This window comes from Benincasa hispida, chromosome 8 (assembly GCF_027475165.1).
Source record: "Benincasa hispida cultivar pf3 chromosome 8, pf3_genome.v1.1, whole genome shotgun sequence".
Lineage (NCBI taxonomy): Eukaryota > Viridiplantae > Streptophyta > Magnoliopsida > Cucurbitales > Cucurbitaceae > Benincasa > Benincasa hispida.
This window is the reverse complement of record NC_143485.1, coordinates 35,314,790-35,335,511: the sequence shown is the minus strand read 5'-3', so window position 1 is coordinate 35,335,511 and position 20,722 is coordinate 35,314,790.

Below are 20,722 nucleotides of genomic sequence, written 5' to 3'. Positions count from 1 at the left end.
TCTACTAAACCTAACATTTGCTATGTAGTGAGGATTGTCAATAGATTTCAGTGTTCATTCTTAGTGGAGGAGCAGTAGTTTGGAGCTACCATGAAGGTAAAGTATATAGTGGCTTGTGAAGCTGCCAAGGAGGTTATATGGCTTAGGAAGTTTTTAACAAATTTGAAAGTTTTTTCTGACATATCCAAGCCCATCAACCTTTATTGTGACAATAGTGGTATTGTGGCAAACTCTAGGGAGCCTAGGAGTCACAAGAGAAGGAAGTAATTGAGTGCAAATATCATCTCATCAGGGAGATTGTGCATCGTGGAGATATGATCGTCATGAAGATCCCTTCAGAGCACAATGTTGTTGATCCATTTACAAAGGCTCCCACGACTAAAGTGTTTGAGGATTACCTGGAGAGTCTAGGTTTACAAGACATACATCATCTAGTTTGGGGCAAGTGGAAGATGTTACTGGGTGTGTAATGTGTGCCTTAGATTATTGTTTTGTGTACTATACTCTGTTTATTCTTTTTATTTGTACACTCCACTAGCTTTAGGAAAAATGGGATATTTTCGGGGTTGATGTCTTAAATCTCGTGGTTTTGTAGTTTGTAAATCATTGTACAAACGAATTATTTATTTAATAAAATAAAGTGTTATTTTATTTGAAATTTAGTTTGCATTAACCTAAAATCAATAAACTAAGATCCTAGATTATTTAATGTAGCTTAAACATGTATGTGATGACATACAGGTGAATCATGTTTAAGTAATAACCTGAAAGGTCTGTAGTAGAAGGATAAGGGTGGGTACCTTATTGATACATGCCATGGAATGCATGTTTTTAAGCTTTTGTTTGTGCACTTTTATGTGTTAAAATTGACTCTTGCATGTGTTTTCTCCTAAATTTAGTCTTATTTGGTTACAATGATCTTATGAGGTTTTGATTAAGTTTAAATGATATCATTGCTGATCTAGAGTTATTCTTGGAAATTTTTGCAAAAAATTTAGGCCAAACTGCTGATTTTTGTCCAATGTGGTCATATCACCAAAACCACGCGACCGCATCAGTGAGCCCTAAATTTTCAAACTTTGACCCAATCAAGGGAGTTGCGATTTTCACATTTTAAACAGTTGGACAGCCCCAATTTCGCTGGCAAACCCTTTGAGCATGGAATTCGACCCTTCCTAACCATTTTGGGGCCTATATAAGATGAAGGAGACCTTCATTCCAAGCACAACTCCCACCTTCAAGTTCATTACTTTCTTCCCAACGTTTCTGTTATCTTCAGTAGTTCTTTTAGACATATTCTCGGCTTCTCAAGTCAATAGCCTTAAGAATGGAAGTTCTTTTAGGGCGTAGCGACTTTAGGTCCTTCACCTCGGGAAACTATGTGGTGAGACACGATTCCACCTTGGAAAAGAGGAATCACCCTAGGGAAAGACTAAGGAGTTGAGGGCTTGCGTGAAGATCTCCTCTTGAGTTGTTTTTCTTTTTCCAACATTTTTATTTCATTCACTCATTGTAGTTATTTATTTTCCCAATCTAACACTTTCTTGTAGCTTTGATTTTTGGTTTAATAGAGATACTTAGTTTGTCACTTACCATGAGCTAAATTTTTCTAAGGGTTCAATAATGTGGATGTCCTTGGGTTTTTATGGCTTAAACAATGTTGCACTCACATCAACTTGAATTAAGCATTATCTTTGTTGAAATTAAAGTTAGAATGGGTAAATTAAACTGGCCACTTAATTTAACAATCTAGTGGAGCTTTAGTATTGAGAAGGCTAGAATGTAAATGGATCTCACAACGGGATATGGGACTAAGAGCCTAGGAATAGGTGTAGAAGGGTCATGTTGTCTTAGGAATAAGGGATGCCATAGGGTAAAGAAATTGGACTTTAATTAATCTTGGATTTAGCTACCCATGGGTACATTCGGTAGTAGCTGCTTAGAACTCTTAAATGAATTGGATTCCAGAACGAATAGGTGTAGATTTCTACCTATGCATACTTCAATGTCTTAGTGTGATGGGATCACATCACTTTTAACATAAAACCCGAAAAACTAAAACATTGTTTGTCCTTGTTCGATTATTTTTAGTTATCATCTTTTAAGATTCCTTCATTAATTTCAATCCAATTTATTACTTGGTTACCTCAGTCACATTGATTCATAGTCATAATTAACTTAAGTAATCTAGTCTTGTAGGATTCGACACTTGGAATACTCCAAGTTTATTACTTCATCCTTAGTGTATCACGTAGACTATATTTATTCTCATTCCCATCACTCATATTGACACACTCCATCCCAAATTACCCTAGCTAACCTAGGACGTGGCATGCCGACAATAGACTTCATCTAATCTTAGGAGCTCCTTGTCACATTTTAAGAAATTTCTTCAAACAAGTGGCTAAAGAAAACTTTTTTTGAAAAAAAAATTATTAGAAATAAATTCTATCAAATAAAAAATCTATGGAAATTTGGCAGTGTCTCGTTGGAAAACGAGAAAATCCACACCTGAAAGATTACCAACACTTTCTAACATTTAGTTCTAGCCTATATTTTGTCTCCAAGTGTCATACAACCCAAAAAAAAACAGTCTAAAACTACAAATAATGACACAGAACTGATTGATTTATCGGATACCACAAGTTAGAAAAAATTGAAACATTTCATCAAAACCATGTCAACCACTGATAATCATCTTGTTAAAACACAAAACCTTAACCTAACAACCTATGGTTACAATGTATTCTCAAAACAATATACATACAAAATGATGTGTAGTATGTCTAAGAAGATAGTTGGTAAATATCTAGTCGGCACACCTAGAACTCTAATGCTTTCTGGTGGAAAAAATTAGGAAGAAAGGATGAGCTAACAAAACTACTGATTGGTATTTTAATTAGAAAGCTACTTATTTGAAATTATTTGCATGAAAAATAGTAATTCAATATTTGTAAATTAGTACAAGTCATAAACATATAATAATCTTAAAGCAATTAACTCATTAAAAAGATGGAAGAAAAAACTAGAGAAAAGAGAAGACAAGTAAACTCACATATAAAATCTTCACTAAATTTGTATCAAATATCTGGTCATACTGGCATAGAGTAAACCCCATACGCACAATAGAGCAATATCTGGTCATATTACATATCAAGTAGTCTTGAGACATGTAGCGGAACAATCTAATCTAGTCATACGTGCACGCAGAACTACCCCAAAAAGGTTAAACATCCCGACACACGGTCCAAAGCCTATGTGTGTATCACAGTGGAGTCCTAAAGACCTATATCTCTTTGGTATACTACAGAAACAAATTCATGTAGCATATAGATAATCACTATGGGTATATAGATCCAATATTTTGAAAAGCCACTATTATCTCAAATCTCGTAAATCTTAATATTCTCAGATCATTCCTAAAGAAAAAAAATATTTTCTTTAAACTCGAATAATTCTAAAATTCTCAATTGAATATCATCACAGATCTCAAACCTTTTTAAAATGACTAATTTTAGGCTAAAAGCATGAAATTACAAAAATTCATGAGTATTTTTTAAATCTCCATAATACTTTTCCTAAGCATGCAAAGATATAAATTTATATCAAATTACATACTTCTAGGAAATAATAAAAATATTTAGTTAAATAATCTGCTTCTAAATTGCATCGAAATCCTCCGTTTTTCATCCCAATCATCAGCAATACTTGCCAAACTTGTGACCTGGACTTATAAACTCGACTACTGAATTTACTGCCCAAAAACGATTAGCCTTTACATGATCAAATCAAGTAAAAGTAGTAATCTAAAGTTCCAAATTCGAGGACGTCTATTTGCAAACCCACATTCATAATGCAGAGAAAACAACACACCCTTTTTTCTAATTTTTGCTTCTAAAAATTGAAAATGAAAATGATAAGAATTGGGCTCTGATACCAATTGACGGGAATCAAATTCCCACGAAAGTATGTGATCGTTACAATTTTGAAAAGGGATTTTGTGAAAAACTAAAATCAGTGTTACAATTTTGAAAAGGGATTTTGTGAAAAACTAAAATCAGTGTTACAATTTTGAAAAAGGATTTTGTGAAAAACTAAAATCGATGAACTCATGGAAATATTCAAAGGATAGACATACAAAAGGACCTAAGCATGCTTCTAATGAAGAAGAAGGGAAGAAATTAACTCACTCTTGTAGATTCTTTTCCTTCTTCACGTTTTCCCTCTAAATGTTATGAACAATCTCGAGCTTCTCAAAGAACAAGACCACACCTCTAAGGCGATCTTGTTATTCTCTTGGAATAAAAAAGGGACTAGAAGTGTGGACTCCAAGACCTTTTGATGGAGGAATCTTTTAGAGAGAAATTCTCTTTGGAGAAGAGAGGTTAGAGAGGAATGGTGGAGGCTATATTATTTTTCACCGAAACAAACTCTTACCCCAAAAAGGGTTATAATAGTATATTTATAGGGAGAGAGGGTAACCCATTCTCCAAGCTTTTCCATTTTCCTCCTTTTAGCTAATGAATTAATTAACTATTATATAATTAGTTAAGATACAAATTAAATAACTATATACTAAAAAAAATTTAATATAAAATTACGTAATTAATTAACATACGACTATCACAAATTTATATGCATATATCTCTTTATGAATCCAATTCATATAAATATAATATTTGAATCTCATTCAAATACATTTCTCCTATAATATAGTTTGGATTATAGATCATTTCTATCAGAATTCACTATACTTTATATTAATTATATTAATATAAAATTTCTTTAATTAATTTGAACAATTAAAATCCTTTCTTTTTACTATCCTTAGCGAGCTAATAAGGGAACCTTATGGACCTACAGATTAAAAACTTCAATGATATGAGATTAATTTAATTAAACTCTTTTAATTAAATTAATCAATATTCATTAACTACCAATCACTCTACTAAAGATCAATAGTTACACTGTTCACACTATAGATATATTTATGTGTCAATGGATATAACCAATCAACAGTGAATCGACCATTCACAAATTGCTCATAACTCTAATTGGATCGTCGAAATACCATTTTACCCCTGTAGTTACATCTAACTTCTTAAGTACCACTGATTCCTTTTATGAACAAATAGTTTATAGTCCAACTATAAGCTAATACCTCTCGAGCCAGTGAGAAGTTGAGGCCTCATTGTTCAAGGCTCAGAATCAGCTGTTAAGGGAACAATTTATCTACTTTCTTTATGATTGGGAAGGAGTGATTTCCTTCTTATGAAGGTTTGTTCCCAACTCCCTACTCGGATAAATCCCTAAAATGGTAGGCTTGTTGAGTCGGCTAACATGACCACTCTCACCCATACAGATCAAAGGATTGCCCTTATAAATAGGAGTTCACAACTCACTTATGATTAAGGTCAAGTCACCTATGGTAATCCTAGTGAAAATATTGGTTTCTTCAAGTAACGGTGTTATAAAGAGAAACCAATCATTTCGCGATCTGGTCTTATATAAACTCTTTATACAGGATACTCTCACTCACATGTTAATAATTTCAAATGTTTATAAACTCTTTATACAGGATATCATTTCAAGAATTTAGATACTTTTTAAAGAAATTTTAAAATAGACATCCTTCAAAACTACTCTCCCATGTTCGACCATTCCAGAAACTAGCCCTCCCAATGTTAATGCAGCCCATTTTCTGAAAGCCCAAAAGTCTCGTAAAAGCCCACTAATTTGTAAAAAAAAATCCATATTGTCTATATGAATTTGTTGTTCCATTTTCCCTTTTTCTGATATTGAATGTATATTAACTAAAATTGAACAAACTTTACCTTACAGAGATCAAAAGAATAGTTTAATCAAGAAAAAAAAATTAGGACTTTGTAAATTTGTGATTTAACTTTGTATGGATCTGTGATCCTCTACATCAAGATAGATGAACAAATTCACTCTTGATTTTTTATTGTGGGCACATAGTGTTAAACCACTTTACATGCAGGGATGTTGATATCGATATCAATATCTTAAATTTATAGGTAAATTGATTGATTTTTTTTTTTTTTTTTAAAGAAACCACTTAGCATAGATTTGTTTTTTTAAAAAATATTACAAATGGAGTAGGGTGAAAAAAAAAGTAATTTTATAGCACTATAAATTTCTCTAACATACATTGTATGAATAACGAAGAAGTTTTTATATCAAATAATATGAAAACTCTAGAGTCTTAAAAATTAGAAACTCTTTTATTATATGAACTTTTAATTATCAATTTCTAATACCCAAAATCAAATTGATCTTAATCAAGATGAGAGGATTAGATATAATTGTCTTTTGATCGAAGACTAAAAGATAAGGATAACAAAGTTTTCACTCTAAAGTTTAAACACGCTCCACATTTAATTTGATCAGGTTTGCTTGAGTATTCTTTGCATGCCACTCTGATTCATAAATTGCAATGTAATAATAGAGATCTATCATCAAACCCAAAAAAATTCTTTTAGAAACTAGAAACTCAAAACTGTCTTATGTACAAAACCAAAAGGTCAAAGTTTAGATTATCTCTTGAAATAATCATTAGTTTCTTCTTTTTCTTTCTTCTACTTGATTCTCTATCATCACAATTATTGTTTATTGTTAGATTTCAATCATATTTTTTAAATAGAGAGTTTAATCAAAATATAAAGCTTTTTTTTTTAATTCAATAAAATTATAGTGATTATCTATGAAGTTATTTTTTAAAAAAGAGTTGATCAAGTTTTATCCAATCTAAATTGTAAAGATGAAGTTATTAGATTGGTTTACTCATGCAGGAACACTAACACATGGATTTAGCAAGGAAAAAAAAAAAGTTGGATCACACTCAATTCATATTAGAATTAGAACAATGATTAGGTGCAACTTATGCTCTCCACTTTTTTACCACACAAAAAAGAAATTAGAAAAAAATATATATTTTTAAAAAAGTAAAATTACTACGTGAGAATATTTTATTGGACTATATTTGAGATGTACTCAAATAGATATAACCCAAAAAGTAATTTTTTTTCTAGAATGTGTTTGACTTTGGGAGGTATGATTATGTTTCTTTAATCAAATTTCTTTTTTTTTTTTTCCCAATAAGTGGTACCAACTTTTTCCTTTTCTTTTTCTTCTCTTTATTTATTTAAACATCAACATAGGTTTTTAAATATTTTGTTTTAGTAATTAATATATTAACCTCACTCCATGCTAATAGAAAACCCCAACTAACTCATATTTATATAAATTTTAAACTTTTTATTCTATCCTACCAGAGATGGTATAATATCGACTAAAAGGTCATATCTTTCATTTTTCATTTTTATAAAGCGGAAAAATTATTAGGAAAAAGACCTACATATTTAACATCAAAATTGACTTCTGATTCTCAAAATCTATTTTTCTTTTGCAAATATAAAGAAAAATAATAATATTGAGAATATGAAGTCAAACTTCCGCGGAAAACTTTTATACCTTATAGTTTTAAAAAATGGATGGATAAAGTTCTAAAAATGTAAAATCATATAATAATAGGCCATCTTCCAACTTTATATTATAATAAGTGTTAAGGTTTAATTTATATTTCATTAACCAGAAATTTTTGTTTTGGTTTCAGGGTAATAATTTTTTTTTTCCAAATGACCAGTTGAATTAATAGAAATGGCGAAAGACAATAATGTTAAGTTAATTGACTGTTTAGAGACCTCAGCCAAAATGTACATAGCTCAATTGACATAAATTTTTTTTACTATCAACTTAGAAATCCGAAGTTTGAAATTTGTTTTGTTCGAAGTTAAAATGATGTGGAAATAACTAATCACAATTGAGTTTGTTTAATTACTTTAGAAGTGCATGGAGCAGGCCAAATTGGGTTATTATTAGGACATTTTAATAACAAAGTCAGAATGAAAAGATACCTAACTATGGCTTTCTTTCTTTTTTAAAAAGAAAGAAAGAAGGAACCGATTATCAATTTTTCATAATAAAATCTGCTGACCATGACCAATTGCAATATGTAACTATTTGATAAGGTTCCAATATTAAAAAATTAATTTTATAGATATACCCATATCAATACTAACGAAAAGGGTTGATGACTGCAACAATTAACGAACTATAAGAAGTTAATTGATCAAATAAAAAATTTAGATGTGTAATTGTAACAAACTCCATAGTTCAAGAGTTGATTGACTAATTAAAAGAACTGAACTGTATGACACAAATTTCAAAGTGGTTTGGGCAAATGGTTAAATACTTAAATTGTTAGTTTGTTTTGATAAAGGTAAGAGATCAACTTTTTAAGTGTTGTTTAATTTTTTTTTTTTTTAAATTGTGCTAAGGGTTTTTTTTTTTTTTTTTTTTTTTTGGTTTTTATTAAAAATCATTTCATTGATAAAGAGTTTGTGAGACACAAAAAGGAAACTCAAAGGAAAGAGAACTCCAATTAAAAGATTGTTGAGATACTTTGTTACAAAATGAAGTGAATCTAAATTAATATGACCAAATTAGCAGATTCTAAAAAGAAATAAATAAATAAATAAATAAATATATATATATATATATATCTTATTAATTCTAGTCATATTATATTTAATTAAGATAATCCTCGCCAATGTTGATGTATTTTAAAGGAACCGTTAAACCAAAAACATCACCACCCCAACTTTATAATATTCTAAATATTATCTTCCACATAAAGTCAAAATTATTTGATCAAATATTTTACAATTGGAAGTAATAATTGGTTATTTCTCTCTGGGTTTCTCATTAAAAAGCATATAATAATCCATACTGAACAAACTCGTTTTTGATTTGCCATTTACACATATGACCCTTCCAAAGGGTAATTTAACAAACAATAATGTCCAAATTACTTTACACAAAATTAAATTATAAAACTTATAATTTAAACTATCACATGCTATTATTTAAACTTAGCAATTGCGAAGGGAGGGAGCTCACACTTAAAAGTGTTACCATTCTCACCAAGAAATTATGACCATTGTTATCAGAAGAATTATTAGTGGTTTCAATAACTTCTTCCTAACAACTCTCTTTAGACTAATTACAAACTTCTTTAACACTTCTATATTCCAATCCCAACCCAATGACTTAGAAACAGCAACCCGTCACGAGCCGTCTGGGTCACCGCCACACACGGCGGCGGAGATGGTAATGCAATGGGAAAAATTAATAGTGACATTTTGTGTAGCCTCAGCCATTTCCATAGCCACCGTATCCCTCCAAATTGAAACCAAGTTATCTTTAATGTTTCACTTTCTTTCACTTGCATTAATGGGTTGCTTTGTTTTTACAGCCTCAGCCAAAGTCATCAATGTTAAGCACGAAAGGGTTTCTCAAGTTTTGTATTGTTTGGGTGGGTTTTGGTTTGTGACTTCCTTCTTCATTGTCATTGCCATTCCTTATGCATTTGAGTTTCAAATTGCAGCATTGGCCATCTATGTCTTCTTCTTAGTCATCATTTTAATATGTTATTTTGTATAGAGTAGTATTTTGGTGTATCCTATCTCCATGCATCCTCATCGTTTGCCACGTGACAATACTTATAATCACGTATTTAGTGGGCTACACATAGATAAATATAGCTTGAAATTACATCTATGTATATATGCATAAGTTAAGTGAGCATGTTGGTAAGCAAAGGGACCTACCTGTCCCTTACAATCTTAAATTTTGTAAATTTTTCATAAATATATCAATTTGGTTTAATTTCTATAGTTTTCTAACTTATTGCTCAGTTTGAGTTTGGGATTGCTTCTGGAGCGTGAAAAGCAATTCTAGAAGAATCATAACCATTTTTAGATGTTTGGTTAAATAAATTACAAAAATCAATTCTCATTTTAACATTTTTTAAACAATTATTTTCCTGAGCTTGTACAATAATTTATATTAAGTAAAATATTTTACAATTTACATCATGCAATTTTTTTTTTTTTTAAATGAACTCATATTAAAATACTTAAATTGAAATAATATTTATTCTTTTCAATTCTATATAATAATGATTTCTTCTACACTTTTATCATATAATTTAAAGAAATATAAACATATTTTTTGTAATTCAAACTATAAACATTATAAATAATTAACTTATGAAATTCATATATTAAATATAAACTTATACATGTTATATAATATATTTAATTTAATCTTTATAGCTAAGTCAAATCAAATCTAGTTTAAACTTACCAAAGGTCGTTATTTGTATTTTTATTTTTAAATTTGTAATTTACCGAACACTAATTTACTTTATATAACACCTTATATAAACTATCTAAAAGGGGTTACGAGAGAGAAACATTTGATTTTCCCTTTTGTCTCTTTTAATTGTTAGTCGTTGGAATATCTTACGTATTTAAATCATTAAAAAAATCTCATTTTATCTCTAGTATCCATCCCCATTAAATAAAGGGAAAATAAATATAAAAAATCACATTTTATTCTCTAATCTTTAATTCACGAAAAATATTTTTTTTAAAAATCATGTTTTATTTTTAATAGTCTCTACTTTTCTTTCAATAAAGGGAAATTTATTATTAAAAAAATCATATTTTATCCTCTAATCTCTTATTTACAAATTTTTTTTTAAATCACATTTTATTTTTAATGTCTAAGTTAAATAATAGTAAAAAAAAAATAAAACAAGTTACATTTTATCCTATAATCTGTTATTCACGATTTTTTTTTTAAAAAAAATCACATTTTATCTCTAATAATCTCTACTTCACATTAAATAAAGGAAAAATATTTTCTAACAAAATAAAATCAAATTATGATTTGAGATCTAAATTTTCTCTATAAATAGCTAATTTCAACCTCTCATTTTCCATCAGCATCTCCTCTCTTGTAGTTTCTATTTGGTCCCTAGGTTTTCAAATCATACACATTTGGTCCTTAAGAAGAGTTTTGTTTCAATTTAGTTCCCAAGTTTCAAAATGTTATAATTTTACCCTTGAGATTCTAGTTTTGTTTCAATTTAGTCCTCAAATTTCAATATTTTACATTTTTTAACCTCAATTTTTCATTAAATACTCACTTTCAATCATTGATGCCAATTTCTATTAATTAACTATAAATAATTATGAAGTAAAATTTTGAATTTAATTTTAAAAGTGATAAAAAAAATAGTGAAACTTAATTAATTATAATTCATTTAATGATTTAAACATAAATTAATACTAAAGACGGAAAGTGAGTATTTAGTGAATAATCGAGTTTAAAAGTGTAAATCTTGAAACATAGGGACCAAATTGAAGCAAAACTCAAATGTCAAGGATAAAATTAAATATTTTGAAATTTAGGGACTAAATTGAATCAAACTCAAAACTTAAGGACTAAATGTATAATATTTTGAAACTTAGGAACTCAATAGAAACTAGACTGAAAATTTAGAGACCAAAAAAGTATTTTTTTTCTTTAAAAAAAAAAATCGTTAATGGACTCTCTCTAGCTAACTTCTTTGCTTTCTTCTTCATTTTTTGTAGGTATTTTTTTAAAAAAAATTTTCAATAGCAAAATCTTTCTCAGTATTTTTTTTCCTTCTTTAAGAAATGTAATTTCTCTATTTTAAGTACCTTTTCTATCTTCTATAGGAAGAGATCACTTCTCTCTTTCTTTTTGTTTAACATATATCATCTTTTTTAATTTTGTAAAACATATAGAGTGATTTTATATAACTTTTTTTTTTATATGTTTTTGTATTTTTTTTCTGTACATGCAACAAATTAACCTACTGATCTTCACATATTGAAGAGGGTGGAGATAAAAAATCTTGCTTTTAAGATTCAATAAATTTCTCAAAATTCTAACAACTTAGAGGCCGACAAAGTGATAAAAGAAGAGTGATTATTTTAATGCTTTTGTATTTTTTTCACATTTTAATTTTTGTAAATGCATACCAAAGAGTTTAAGATTTATAATAATTTTTTTTATTTTTAAATGTTTTTTTGTTATTTTTTTCTCTTTTTAAATTTGTTGTAAGTACACACCAATTCATAAAATTTGATTAAAGTACACACCTTTGAAAATCATCCATGTATTGATTCTCAAATGTGTGTAAACTTCTTCAAATATTTGTTTTACAAAATGGACAATTAAATTAAATGCACTCAAAGGAAATTCTGACAAAGAGTCTAAATTGGTTGATTTTTTAAAGTTAAGGTTTTAATTAATACAATTATCAGTTTTCACAAGTTTTTCTAAATGGAACATAATGAAGAGTGTAAATCGATATACTTACAAAAGTTCAGCATTTAAATTGAAATAGTTATTAGTTTACGATTTAAATTGATACAACCCCTGAAATTTACGGGTATAAATTAATCAAACTATATAATAAAATGAACCAAAATATTTACAAATATAGCAAAATGTCACTGTCTATTAGTGATAGACACTGATAGACATTGATAGACTACTATCATCAGTTTATCAGTGTCTATTATTGACAGACTGTGACATTTTGCTATATTTGAAAATATTTTCAATATTTTTCCATTTAAAACAATTTTTCTTAAAATTATTCTATTTAAAATACAAATATAATCCCACATTAGTTACAATTTGAGATTTTTTCTAAGGTATATGTGAAGGAAATCGAATTCGAGATTTTCTTGAGCAGCGGAATATAGATCATTCCAAATTACAATCATGAATGAACATTACAAATTACAATCGTAAAGAAACATACAGTTATGCAATTAATATAGAAATTACAGCATGAATAACTACAAATGAACAAGGAGAAAACTCTACGAACATTTGTAGACTTGTCTCCACACTCCTTGCTCATGAAAATTCGAACACAGCAACCTGGAACGCTCGAACAACACAACCGCAACAATGCACGAACACTTCGCGCTCGTCCTCAGCGATAGCCTCGGTCACGAACTCTCCAGCAACACGAACGGCCTCCACAGAATCTCGACGGTGTCGAGTTGAGTATGACACCACCAAGAAGGTTAGCTTGGTATTCTCGGTATGAGAATTCAGAGGGTGGGCTTTGTTTGGACTTGGAGTGAGGTAGACGAAGGAGGAAAGAACAATCGTATACACGATTGGGCAAGTGGGAGAAGACAGAAACCTATCGCATAGGTCGATGCCCAATCATTTAGTTAAATCTAAGCGAGCATCTAACAAAAGCTAAGCGATCGTTTAGCTCATCGTTTAGCTCAGTGTCTGTCGCCTACAAAAAACTACACGATCGTTTACTAAAACACGCTGTCACTTAGTAAATCGGTATTTACTTAACAAGCGCCCGTGAGTTTCATTTTACGAAAGAGAGAGAAAAACTCAAAATCTATTTTCAACCTTTTGTAAAAACTTACTAAAATTATGAAAATAATTTTCTTTTTATCTCACAGTTACCATGAATCACCAATAACCACCCACTCAATTTGTTATTAAAGAAAAAGAATTAATTATCCAATAATTAATATTATTATAAATATAAATGATAACCAACTTATCATATTATATTTATAACCTATAGTTTTAATATTTTATCTCATGAAACATATAAACCATAGTTCTTTTTCTATTCCATGGTACTTAATGTAAATCTCATTTACATCAATCCTCCATTAGATGTATCTCATACATCATATCGATTATATCATATATAATCAAAATACCTTTTGTCAATTTGAACATTTCAAATTAACACCAAGAACTGATCCTCAATTGAATCCATTGAGCTACCAAGGGGACCTTATAGACTTGTAACTCAAAGCTCCAACGGTACGTGAATAACTAACTAAACTCTTTAGTCACGGGATCCACCATCCGTTAACTGCTAGGCACTCCACTAAAGACCGACAGCTGAACTCTCCTTACCACAGATATATTATGTGTCCATCTTAACCAATCAGCAGTACGACAATCCTTCACAGATCACTCGTAAGTACAGCTGGCCAATAACCGTTATGCCCCTGTAGTTACATCTGTCTCCTTAAGTACCACTGATCCTACTAATGAACATAAGTCATAGTCCTACTATGACTGAGTCTTCTCTTCCAAAGAGAAGCTGTGTCTACTATGTTCAAGCCCCGAAATCAGCCCTTAAGGGAGCAATCTCTCTACTTATCCTTGCTTCAGGAAAGAAGTGAATTCCATCTTGTGGATTGAGTTCCCAACTCCCAGATTAGATAAGTTCCCAAAAAGGTAGGCATGTTGAGTTGGCAATCTGGCCACTCTCACCCATACTAATCAAAGGACCGCCCTCAAAGGTAGGAGTTCCCAAACACTCAGAATTGAGGTCGTGTCACCTATGGTTAATTAGGTAAGATGGAAGTCTCTAGTATCAACAACGTTATATACAGAGTCTAGTCATCTCGTGGTCCAGGTCTTATACAAACTCTTTGTATAGGACACCCTCACTCACACGTCTCCACATGAATTATTAGAATCTACCATCTGTAGTAGTTTACAACACTTGCAAACCTGTACAAAGTGGACCGTATCCGTAGTGTCACTAGAATCAGGTATCCTACCTTAATCCTTATACTACAGACCTATTTAGGTTATCACTTAAGGCATGATCCACTTGTATATCACATACATGCTTAAGTTCACATAAGACAACCAAGGAGCTTTGTTTATTGGATATGAGTAAATGTCAGAATTAACTAACACTTATTTTATTCATTAAACAATGTATATCATTACAAAACAACGAGACTCCGGGAGAATTAGGACACAAATCCCAACAATATGTAGGTGAGAATTACAACATTAATATGGAAAAGGATACATTTTGTATAGAGTTTTAAATAAAATCATGAGAAAGCTTCCAAGTTGAAATGAATATATCAAACTATGAGAAAATTATCTTTTTAGTCTCTAAGTTTTTAAGATAATTTGTTTTCACACCATGCCCTAGATTACCCTATCCGAACTTAGGATGAGTTGGACGACAGTAAAATCCGAACATGTAATGGAGCTTAGCGTCAATTTCTTCTTGAACTTGAAACTTAACTTGTACTTATATATATTGTTTACACAATTAAATATTTACACGAACTCCATGCTTAGCTACGTCACAACAAACTGATGAGTCGGGTGGCAACTTTTGATTAGCTAATTCTTATTGAAACTCAAGAGCAACATGGTGGGAAAAATAAATATGAAAGGTTGAGCTAAAAATGTCTAGTGAGTGATAAAAGTTTATAGGAAAATAATTTGAGAAGACTATATGATCATACTAAATAGAATTTCGAGTTCTATAAACAGATATGAATCATGAATAATTTAGAAACTTGAAAACTATTGCATAAATAAAATCATGAGCATTCTCTTGCAAACGTGAACATGAACCTGTAAATATATTCATTAAACTTGTACTCAAACGTGGTCATGCTATTGTGATTGATGCCCTAAATCTTGTGGGTCATGTAATTTGTAATTGTATTGTACAAACAGTTTATTTATTTAATAAAATCTGAGGTATTTTATTTGACATTTAGTAGCATTAACCCACAAAACTAATAAACAAACATCCAAGATTATCTTCTGTAGCTTAAACATATATGTGGAGACATACAGGTGGATCGTGTTTAAGTAACCTGAACAATCTATAGTAGATGGATAAGGTTGGGTACCTTATCCTGGTAACACTATGAATACAACCTGCTTTATAGATATTACAATTGTTGTAAAGTTTTACAAATGATTTGATCCTGATCATTCATGTAGAGACATACGAGCGGGGGTATTTTATACAAAAGGGTTTGTATAAGACCAGACCACAAAATGAATAGTCTCATTATATAAAACAGTTAATAGTAGAGATTTACATTTCACTAGGATAACCATAGGTGACATGACCTAAATCCTAAGTGAGTTGTGAACTCTTGCATATGAAGGCAATCCTTTGAATTGCATGGGTGAGAGCGGCCAGTTTGTCGACTCAGTATGCTTACCATTTTAGGAATTCTTTTGATTGGAGAGTTGGGAATACAACTATACAAAACGAAATTCACTCTTCCATAATGTTGGAGTAAGTAGATAAATTATTCCTTTAAGTATTGATTCCGAGACTTGAACAATGTGGCGCAACACCCTCTCTTGACTCGAGAGGGTTTTGGTCATAGTTGGACGACTATGACTTATTGTTCATTAGAAGAATCAGTGGTACTTAAGGAGTTAAATGTAACTACATGGGTAAAACAGTAATTTTAGCCTAGCTGTAATTACGAGTAATTTATGAACGGTCATTGCACCGTTGATTGGTTATATCCAATGGACACATAAATATATTTATAGTACGAAGAGTGCAGCTGTCGGTCTTTAGTAGAATGACTAATAGTTAATGGAAATTAAGTAATTTAATTAAAAGAGTTTAATTAATTATTCAAGTACCATTAAAGCTTCAAACTATAGGTCCACAAGGTCCCCTCGGTAGCTCAACTGGGATTATTGAGAATCGGATTAATTTTGGTTTAATTTGAATTGTTCAAATTAATTGAGAGAATTAATTATAATTATATGTGATATAATTAATTTAAATTAATTATATGTGATATAATTAGTATAATGTATTTGATGCATTATAATATAGTTTATTTGAGAGGAAATAAATATTTGAACATGATTTAAATATTAATTATATGAATTGGATTCATATAATTAAATTTAATATGAATTTGATTCACATTAAATACCATAAATTAGTGAGAGAATTTTAAACTATAGATTATAATATATTTGATATAATATAAACTATAGGTGATATGTTATATTAGGTATAACATATAGTATGATATATATACATATATATATATATATATTATAGTAAGGTGGTCATTATATAATTATATATTAAATAAATTAATTTTAATTTTAATTTATTTTTAATTTCATTTTTTTTAATTTAACTGAGGAGGGAGTTACAACTCCCTCTTATTTCTCTCTTAACAAATAGGTGGGAGATTGAGAGGTTATGAAAGGTGATCTTCCTTACAAAGTCACAAAACATCAGTGATCTCGAATCTCTTAGCATCTCCCAAGAACACTCAAAGATTTCTCTCAAAATCTCTCCCTCTCCCAAAATATCCCCACACACTTTTGTGATTCTCAACCCTTAAGGAGAATATAGAGGTCTCACTTTTCATGGTGTTCTGAATTGGAATTGGGTTGCTAACTTTGTTCGTGATTTAGAAGGAGGAAGATTTTTTCGTGACCGCTCGAGAGAAAATTCGTGATGATATATTGTGTCTTCCAGAGGTTAGTGAAATTCGAAACCCTATATTATCTTCCTCTTCTTTACATAGAAAGCATGCTGTAAATTTATGTTTAGAATGTATATTTGGATTTCTGTAATTTTAATTTATGTGAAAATTCCAATTGGGTCTGATTCCCGCTTCCACTTCGGACTTCACAGTCCTTCACATACTGTACACGGAGGAACTTGACGTATATAGCAAAGAAACATGGTCTTACTATACATAAAGTAAGCTCTAGATACATAGCAGAGCAAACGTGGTCATACTACTCACCAAGTAATCTCAAGGCAAATTATAGAAAAGAAATATGGTCGTACATGCACCCAGAGCAGTCCCCAAAAGGAAAAATATCCTGATACACGGCCCAAAATCTATGTGTGTGCTGAAGTGAGTCCCAAAGACCTCATGTATATCATGGCTACACTACGAGAACACATTCATATCAGCATAGTGGGAAATAACCATGAGTAGATCGAACTAGTGATTTGAAAACCACTTCAATCTTAGTAACACATGAAACTTGTCACTTTTGAAAATCTTGCGCCCACACATTTCTAAATCATTCAAAATCATGTTCTTTCTTTTGATTGACCAAATTCAAAACCCCATAGATCAAGAGTTGATTGACCCAATTAAAATTCTATATGTAATTGACACAAATCTCATACTTTGAGTGATTTGTGCAAATGGTTAAATACTAAAATTCATAGAATAAATTGTCACAAATTCAACAAAATTGTTTGTTTTAGTAAAGGTAAGAGACCAACATTAAGTGTTGTTTAATTTTTAAAAAATGTGCTAAGGGTTTCTTGTTTTTATGAGAAATCACTTCATCGATAAAGAGTTTGTGAGACACATAAAAGGAAACTCAAAGGAAAGAGGACTCCAACTAAAAGATTGTTGAGATACTTTGTTACAAAATGAAGTGAATATAAACTAATACGACCAAATTAGCATATTCTAAAAGGAAAAATATATTTATATATCTCATTAATTCGAGTCATATTATATTTAATTGAGATAATCCACGCCAATGTTGATCCATTTTAAAGGAGCCGTTAAACCAAAAACATCACTACCCCAACTTTATAATATTCTAAACATTATCTTCCGCATAAAGTTAAATTTATTTAAACAAATATTTTACAATTGAAAGTAATAATTGGTTATTTCTCTCTAGGGTTTCTCATTAAAAGGCATATAATAATCCATACCGAACAAATTCGTTTTTTATTTGCCATTTACACATATGACCCTTCCAAGGGGTAATTTAACAAACAAAAATGTCCAAATTACTTTACACTAAATTAAATTATAAAACTTATAATTTAAACTGTCTCATGCTATTATATAAACTAAGCAATGTGAGGGAGAGGGAACTCACAATTGAAAGTGTTACTTCTCTCGCCAAGAAATTATGATCATTATTATTAGAAGAATTATATAAGTACTATCAATAACTTCTTTCTAGCAACTCTCTTTACACTAATTACAAACTTCTTTAACATTTCAATATCCCAATTCCAAACCAATGGCCTAGAAACAGAAACTCATCACGAACTTTCGGGGTCGTCGCCGTACACGACGGCAGAGATGGTAATGCAATGAGAAAAATTGATGGTGACATTTTATGTAGCCTCAACCATCGCCATAGCCACTGTATCCCTCCAAATTGAAACTAAGCCATCTTTAATGTTTCATTTTCTTTCACTTGCATTAATGGGTTGCTTTGCTTTTATAGCCTTAGCCAAAGTCATTGTTGATAAGCACCAAAGGGTTTCTCAAATTTTGTACTGTTTTGGTGGGTTTTGGTTTGTGACTGCCTTCTTTATTGCCATTGCCATTCCTTATGCATTTGAGTTTCAAATTGTAACCTTGGTTATCTATCTATTCTTCTTCTTCATCATCGTTTTGATATGCTATTTTGTATAAAAGAATGTAAAAGAGTTTTGGTATGTGAGAATACTTGAATTGAATTGAACATTTGGGTGGACTGCACAAAAATTAGTGCAACTTGAAATTACACCCAAATATTTTCTTTTACATTTATGTATGGTTGAGGTTTGAAATAAACCAGAAAATAAAAAGCAGAAAGAGGATGATGAGATACTCTGGTTAATATCTCTTATATATTCTATTTCCCTATTTGTATTGCCCATAGAAAGGGGATATATATATACACTTGCAAGGAATCAATATGGTTACAAATGCTACACGTGTAGAGAGATAATAGGTTGGATAAAAACATAATAGAGAAAGGGGAAATGATAGGTGAGAATTGCCACATCATGAACTACACCAAGGTCAGTCATTGATGATTCATTGATTGACCACCTTGTCATCTATCTTGACATCCCTCCTCAAACTTGGGGTAGCGGCAGCTAGATCGAGTTTGGTTCTAAGATAGATAAACTAAGTGTGACCAAGAGATTTTGTGAGGCAGTCGGCAAGTTGTTCATTGGTAGGAACATATCTGACAGCAAGCTCTTTAAGAACTATATCACGGACAAAGTGAACATTAAGTTCTATATGCTTTGTTCGAGCATGAAACATAGGGTTGGAGGCTAAGGCACCAGCACCGATATTGTCACACCAAAGAACAAGCGTGCCATTAAGAGTGAAGCCAATCTCTCCGAGTAACTGGCTGATCCAAGTTATTTCAGTAGAAGCATGTGCTAGGGCACGATATTCGGACTCTGTGCTTGATCGAGCAACAACTGATTGTTTCTTGGAGGACCAAGAGATTAAAGATGTACCAAGAAACACACAATAGGCAGCAATTGATTTGCAATCATCAACACTAGATGCCCAGTTAGCATCAGAAAAGGCAGTGATTTCAATGATTGACTCAGCTGGATTAAGAGACCATGATTCATGGTACCTTTTGTTGGGGTTGATGCCCTAAAGTCTCGTGTTCTGTAGTTTGTAAACAATTTGTACAAACGCTTGTGTTGTATAATATATGATATTTACTTCACATCTTGATTTTGCTCAGTTGTATGTTTTATTTACTTTACCACAAACCAATAGACATAAAATCCCTGGTTATCTTTATGTAACTTAAGCATGTATATGGTGACATATAAATGGATCATATCTTAAGTGATAACCAAAATAGTCTGTAGTATATGGATATAGGAGGGAAACCTTATCCTGGTAACGTCACAGATGCGGCCCACTTTGTGGAATGGTCACAAGTGTTGTGACTTGTCACAGATGGTCTGATCCCGATCATTCGTGTAGGGACATGCGAGCGGGGTGTCCTACACAAAGAGTTTGTATAAGACATGACCACGAAGTGTTAACGTTTCGTTATATAACACCATTCATGATAGAGACTTCACTTCACTAGGATGACCATAGGTCACATGACCTCAATCCTGAGTGAGTTGGGAACTCATGCCATTGAGGGTAGTCATTTGATTTGTATGGGTGCGAGTGGCTAAGTTGCCGGTTCAAAC